The sequence below is a fragment of the Aethalodelphis obliquidens genome, unplaced genomic scaffold, assembly GCF_003676395.1.
Source record: "Aethalodelphis obliquidens isolate GAN/ISIS:26980383/991018 unplaced genomic scaffold, ASM367639v1 scaffold25, whole genome shotgun sequence".
NCBI classification, from domain to species: Eukaryota; Metazoa; Chordata; class Mammalia; order Artiodactyla; family Delphinidae; genus Aethalodelphis; species Aethalodelphis obliquidens.
In genome coordinates, this window is record NW_020837969.1 from 33051646 (window position 1) to 33058824 (window position 7179).

Here is a 7179-nt window from a genome sequence, read left to right on the forward strand (position 1 = left end):
ATGCGGGGTAACTAGGACCCCGAGGATCCCCTCCCCACGGCTCAAGGCCCCCTCTCCCTCCTGGACTCTCGCAATGGCTCCCGGTGGGCCTCCCCGCTCTGTGCCGACTCCATCCAGACAGCCTTGCTCCCATTTGAAAAAACATTCGCTGCTCCCACTTTCACAGAGAACTGAGTCCAAACCTCATCCTGTTACCCGAAGCTACTCTCTCTCTCTCCCCTCCTACCACACCCTCCATCCGAGGCCAACTCGAACCACACCCAAGTAGTCAGTTTCCTCCTGTTCCCCTCCTCCCAGCTTGGGTCCTGATGGAAGGCCACTCCCACAGCTACGGCCCTCTGCTCCTCTGACTGCCAAGTCCGTGCCCACGTGCTCCATCCTCCCAGGAGTAAAAAGTCCCTTTTTATCTTCCATGGTCTTGTATGACTGTTGTCTTCCTGATGCTGGTGATTTATGTATATGTTTGTCTCCTTTACCGGATTACAGGCATCACCAAAATCATCATTTCTGTAGCCTTCTCATGATGCTTGGCGTGGTGTTTCACATGCTTAGGTACTCAATAAGTAAATCCACTCTGAGTCTTTTTCAAGAGCAATTGCCATAAGAGCTGGGGAAGGAGAAGCCTCCATTGGCAGCCCTTAATTTATTTTATTTTATTTTTTAAATTGAAGTATAGTTGATTTACAATGTTGTGTTAGTTTTAGGTGTACAGCAAAGTGATTCGGTTACATGTATATATATATATATTCTTTATCAGAGTCTTTTCCATTATGGTTTATTACAGGATATTGAATATAGTTCCCTGTGCTATACAGTAGGACCTTGCTTATTTTATATATAGTAGTTTGTATCTGCTAATACCAATCTCCTAATTTATCCCTCACCTCCGTTCCCCTTTGGTAACTATAGGTTTGATTTCTATGTCTGTGGGTCTGTTTCTGTTTTATAACTAAGTTCATTTGTATCATATTTTAGATTCCACATATAAGTGATATCATATGACATTTGTCTTTCTCTGACTGACTTCACTTAGTATGATCATCTCCAGGTCCCTCCAAGTTGCTGCAAATGATATTATTTCTTTTTTTTTTTTTTTTTTTTTGCGGTACACGGGCCTCTCACTGCTGTGGCCTCTCCCACTGCGGAGCACAGGCTCCGGACGCGCAGGCTCAGCGGCCATGGTTCACGGGCCCAGCCGCTCCGCGGCATGTGGGATCTTCCCAGACCGGGGCACGAACCCGCGTCCCCTGCATCGGCAGGCAGACTCTCAACCACTGCACCACCGGGGAAGCCCTATTTCATTCTTTTTTATGGCTGAGTAATATTCCATTGTATACATGTACCACAGCTTCCTTATCCATTCCTCTGTCAAAGGACACTTAGGTTGCTTCCATGTCTTGGCTATTGTGAACAGTGCAGCTCTTAATTTAGATACATCTCTGTTAAAAAAAAAAAAATTCCCCAAACCCAAACCTCTACCAGTGGAGGGATGTGGAGCGTAGGAGACACACCTGGCGTTACCTGGCATGTCCCGCCCCATGAGAACCGTTCAAAGGTTACACTAGAGTCAGGGTTCTGGGAGGGACCCAAAGGCAACAGAACCGGTGTCTTGTATGGCTTGTGACCTTCCACGTCAAGATCAGTTCGTCTCGCAAGGAAACGAAGGTCTGGCTGTCCTTAAGGTGCCGGTCGAGATGGACTCAGAGACTCTCGTTAGGACATTTGCACACACAGGACTCCCGGCAGAAGAGCATGCGCTGCCAGACCCCTGCTTCCCTCCTGCAAGCCTTCTAGCCCACGGTCACCTTTATAACTGAGCTGCCGGCGAGGGTAGGCTTCCCTCCCATACAGTCTGGCAAATGGGGGCAGCCTCCCTTCCCGGGGTGGCTCAGAGCCTCAGCCCCCCACTGCTGTGCTCTCTCCCTGGGAAGTTGCTGGTCACTTCCTAGCCCCTGATCTGGCCCTGCTGCTGGCCCAGGCCATGAGGAGGGCTCCCCTCCCCCAGTACCCCGACCTCTGCAGTAGCTCAGAAGTCACATCCTGTGTTTGTGTTGTGTATTCCAGCCCAGAGGTCCCAAGCCCTGTGCAGACAGCTGCTTGTTCCTGTTCCTTTCCTTTTCTCACCGTGTCCTGGCAAGGAAACTGTGGAAAGGGCACAATGCCTGGTGGAATGGGGAAGTTAGCACTTGGAATATGAAGCAGGAGGTTAAGGATAGAAAAGGTCAGAAAGGTTTGGGAAAGGTCAGAAAGCCCTAACTCCTGGTTTCGGAATAAAATTCACTCTGGCTGTAAATCAAAATTCACTCTGGTTCTAAGTCAAAATTTTCCTTCTTTTACGTTCCAGCCACCTGGCTGCTTTCTTGGTGACCTTTCACCATCTGGCAGAGGAGTGGGCACAGGGGACGGGGCAGGCTCACTGTGCTTTGCTGGCCTGATGATGTCACTGAAGATGTGACCCAACTTTGCATAGCACAGACTCCATTCATCTATGAAGCATTTTATATACTTTAGAATGTTGATCTTCCTGTGAAACTCTGCATTTTATGGATGAAATACTGGGGTCTCAGAGATGAGCCAGAACCTTGAATCCACAGCTCCTTCCACTGGCCCACAGCTCCGTGTTCTGCTGAATTTGATGGGAGTCTGTGTCTCCTTTCTTTTGGATTCTTCCACGGTGCAGAGTGTGGCGTTCGACACATGATAATAGATGCTAAATAAATGTTTGCTGATTACATGGAAAAGCATTTGCACCGCTAGGGGCTCAATAAATATCTTTTGAAACTGATTTGCCCATGACCCCCGACCCTCCCCTCAGACTGTGACGTCTCCGTCGGGGCTCCAGGCTTGCGTTCCATATGCCTTCAAGAAGGTAGATGGTAGTTCTTACCTTTACCTGGGACACAGCAGGTCAAAAACTGAACTGTTCCCCCCACTCCCTACCCTCCAGCCCCAGCCCCAGCCCCAGCTTCATCTCGTCTTTTTGCCTCACAAATCCTCTCAGCTGGTACTTTCGTGAGAGTTACCTCATCCGGGGCTCGGGGAGCGTCAGAAGCCTGATGGAGTTGCCAAGTTCCCAGCACCTCACGTCCATGGATTTATCAGTATCACAAGATTATAGGATGTCAGAGCTGGGAGCCACCCAGGCCCAACCCCTTCATTACAGATGAAGAAACCATCCCCTCAAAGGGATTTGCAGGAACCAGAGGCAGCACCACGAGCCCCATCTTCACACTCAGCCTGGGTCTGTGTCCTCGTCAGACTTGACGTGGCCATTCTAATCTCTCTGTTCTCCCAGGTGGTTACCTGTCAAGTGGCTGCGTGTTTCGGCATCTCTTTGTCTCTCAAGGACAGTTGACAGCACAGCTCTTTAGAATCGGCAGCCCGAGCTTAGACAAAGCTTCTGCCTCTCCCGGAGCCGAGCAATCTGCTCTCCTGCGAAGCTCATCAACTTGCCCCAGCATCTGATGAGACTGTTTTCTCTAGAAACTTCCTAGCAGTTAGCTGGTAGGAACTTTTCGTTACTAACTAAGCAGCACACTCAAACTCTCTTCATTTTATCTAACATCCCCTACAAAGCTAAGGATGACTCAGGACACTTGAGGGCTGTGAATAGCTAATCAATTCAAAAAGAGTTATTTAGAGCATGATTAGAAATGACCAAAAGTCCGTGAACTATGGTTTGACCCAGACAATAGGCACCTGGGCTAAATCATCTACAGGCAGAGACAGCCCTCAGAGGGACACTGGGAATTACTCATGGACATGTGGTCTGCGGAACTGACCAGGACCGGAGAGCTCTTCCAGCCGGCGCCTCTCTCCTGGCAGGGAGCTGGGAAGGAAGTACCATGTTTGAACACCAGCTATGTGCTTCCCATACATGAGCTCATTGGATCTGATTCCCTCAATACGCCTGCGGGGTAGCGTCCTCATTTTACAAATAAGAGAACTGACACATTAAAGGATGTAGTCATTTTCTCAGGCTGACGAAGCTAGAAGTAAAGCCAGCCTTCAAGCCCAGCTCTGTCTCTCGATTCAAAGACTAAGCTTTTTCTGTTTCACCTGTGGGTTCCTTCTTTCCCTCCTTCCCTCCCTTTTACCTCTCTCTTCCTTCCATCTCCCTTCCTTCCTTCCCTCCCTCCAATCTCTCTCTCCTCCCTTTATCTCTCTCTTCCCTTCCTCCCTCCTTCCCTCCCTCCCTCCTTCCCTCCTTCCTTCCAAATGCTTTTCCAACGGAAACAACACACAAATCCCAATACACAAAATATATCAGAGTAGAGCTGCTTTGCTTTATTCATAATTGACAAAAACTGGAAACACCCCAGGTGACCACCAACAGATGAGCAAATAAGCAAGCTGGGGGACATGCCTACCATGGAATACACTCAGCTACAAAAAGGAAAGAACGCAGCACTGACACACAGACCGTGGATGAATCTCAGGATAATTTTGCAGGATGAAAGAAGCCAGACACAAGGGTGCATGCGGTGTGATTTATTGACACAGAAATTTAGAAAAGGTGAAGGCAATCCACGGTGAAGGCAAATCAGTGTTTGCCTGGGGCAGGGGCCAAGGGCTCACTGCAAAGCGGCTGGAGGGACACCAGTCTATTTTGGGGGTAATGTAAGTGGCTCTGTGTGTGGGGTGTGGGGTGATGTTTCTACTTGTCACAGCTCATTGAACTTCACACTTAAATGGGTGCAATTTATGGTGTGTAAGTTATACCTCAATACCATCGGTTTGTCTCTGTATGTTTTTTTGGTTTGTTTTTAAAGCAGAGCTACTTTTTTTTTTTTTTTTTTTTTTTTTTTTTTTTTTTTTTTTGCGGTACGCGGGTCTCTCACCGCTGTGGCCTCTCCCGCTGCGGAGCACAGGCTCTGGACGCGCAGGCTCAGTGGCCATGGCTCACGGGCCCAGCCGCTCCGCGGCATGTGGGATCCTCCCGGACCGGGGCACGAACCCGTGTCCCCTGCATCGGCAGGCGGACTCCCAACCACTGCGCCACCAGGGAAGCCCAAAGCAGAGCTACTTTAATTGAGGAAGGGATGCCTCAATCCCACGTCCTCCCAGACCCCCTGAGTGACCTGCGACCCCCAAAAGGACCCCGGAGTGCTCTGTGGAAATTTACATCTTCAGGAGGCCGTGGACCACACCAAGCTGCCCCATGCAGCCCTAATACTGCCCAGGAGTTGAGGCTTTGTAAAGGGCATGAGGTCTGCTCATTGTCAAGGAAACCGTCTCAGCATACTTACTGCGGGCTGCAGAGTTCCACCCAAGTCAGGGACAAGCTCTATCATGGGCAAGAAAGAGGCTTCTGGTCCAGTTTTCTTCTCTGTACTGTAAAACGAACGCTAATGCAGAACGGGGAGGTAATAAATGAAACTAAGGAATTTTACGAGTGCGCCTGTGTGTGTGTGTGTGTGTGTGTGTGTGTGTGTGTGTGTGTGTGTGTGCGCGCACGCGCACGCGCGCGTAGGTGATGGGCATAACTTTGCTTCACACCACTTGGGTGCGGGAAATGTTTCGTGTCCCCCGATCAGATCACCTCCAGCTCCAGTCTCCACTGCCCAGAGCAATGGGATGAGCAGTGTCTGTTTTCATTGCCTCGGGGGCATGCGAGTCCTGGGGTGTTTATCAGTCCAGAGGATTTCAGGAAGCAGCTTTGTCCTTGAACTTCCTGGTCCCAGCTGGGCATCCAGTGCCCAAAGTCTAGTATGCATTTCAAAGGCAGGGGCTTTGATCCCCAGCTGGGGCGGGGGGGAGGGGCTTGCCCCAGGCCCCCAGTGGACACACCTAGTATTCCGCCCCCCATGGAGCCCTGGGCATAAGAGGGCTGGTCACTGCGGCCTCCAGCGGCCCCCAAGCCTCCTCCCTCCCTGGGCCTAAGGGACCTCCCTCCTCTGCTTGCCGCGCCCCCAAGGCCCCCCCAGCCAGGCTGCCTTGATCTCCTCCATCCTGGGAGCCTTCTCCAGGACCGTCCATCCTTGTTCCCTAGCAGGTCTGGCAATGGTTGGTGGGGCACTGGAGTGGAAAGCACTCCCCGGCCTTCCTTCCTCTGATGGGAGCAGGCAAAGGAGGGCTTCACTTTTGCTCCGTGAATCCACAGCAGGAAAAGGAAGCCTGGACGGGAATCAGCTTTTTTATTAATATGAGAGTTTATATTTATATTTGCATAAGATCCATGAGTTAAAGAACAGGTTTATCTCTTTCACAATTGTAACCCCTGGCCTCAGCTTGAGACAGTCTAGGTGACCAATAAATATGGAATGAATGAATGAATAGGAAATGCCTGGAGGACACACACACACTAGAGCTTGTCACCTCTGGGAAGGGAAATTCCATGAAGGACTAGCCCTTACTATTATTTATACTTCCATATTGTTTGCATTGCCTAAAATTGTGTTTAGCGGCTCTGTAGTGTGTATATAGTCTGTATTAAAAACCTTTTCAGACTGTAAGGAAGAAGCACATGTAAGAGCTTTATTCTGATTGTATTAAACGAGGGAGGTTGTCCTGCAGCCACGGTTCCCATTTGGTAGGATTATATTATTGGATGAGAAAATGTTAAGATAATGGACTTAGGCCAGACTCAGAAAGGTCAGAGTGTTCGGTTAAATATCTCTAGACGTGTGACTGACAGCCGAGTGGGTGACTTGTCTCTCGAACACGACTTACTCATTCTAAATTTAATGAGAAAATTACTGAAGCATTTTATCAGGAATAACGATATCCCAGAAGGTGTGAATTATATCCACGTGAATTGCACCTCTTCCAGACCAGTTGAGAACAATCGCTCCTTTATGTTTGTGAGGTTTTAGTCACCCTGTGGGAGTTGAGAGGAGAAAGAGAAAGGACATGCAGACTAAAATCCATGCAAGTCAGAGGAGCCCCCGGGAGCTGTGGGTGCCGTGGATGGCAGGTCATGGCAGCGTCTTATTCCCTCTTAACTCTTTAGACTATCATTAGAAGAAGGTCTTTGGTTTCTCTGAAACCCCCAGAGTAAAACCTCTGGGGAACCAGAACCGAGATGCAGCTGATCAAACCTAGACCCGAAGACAGCAGCTCTCCCCCCGCTGGTACTCACGGAGTTTCCCGAGGAATCTCCTCACCGTTCTCAGACTGAAACTCAGAACCAGTGAAATCGGAATCTCTGGTGGGTCCAAGTATCCTGTTTTTTTTTTT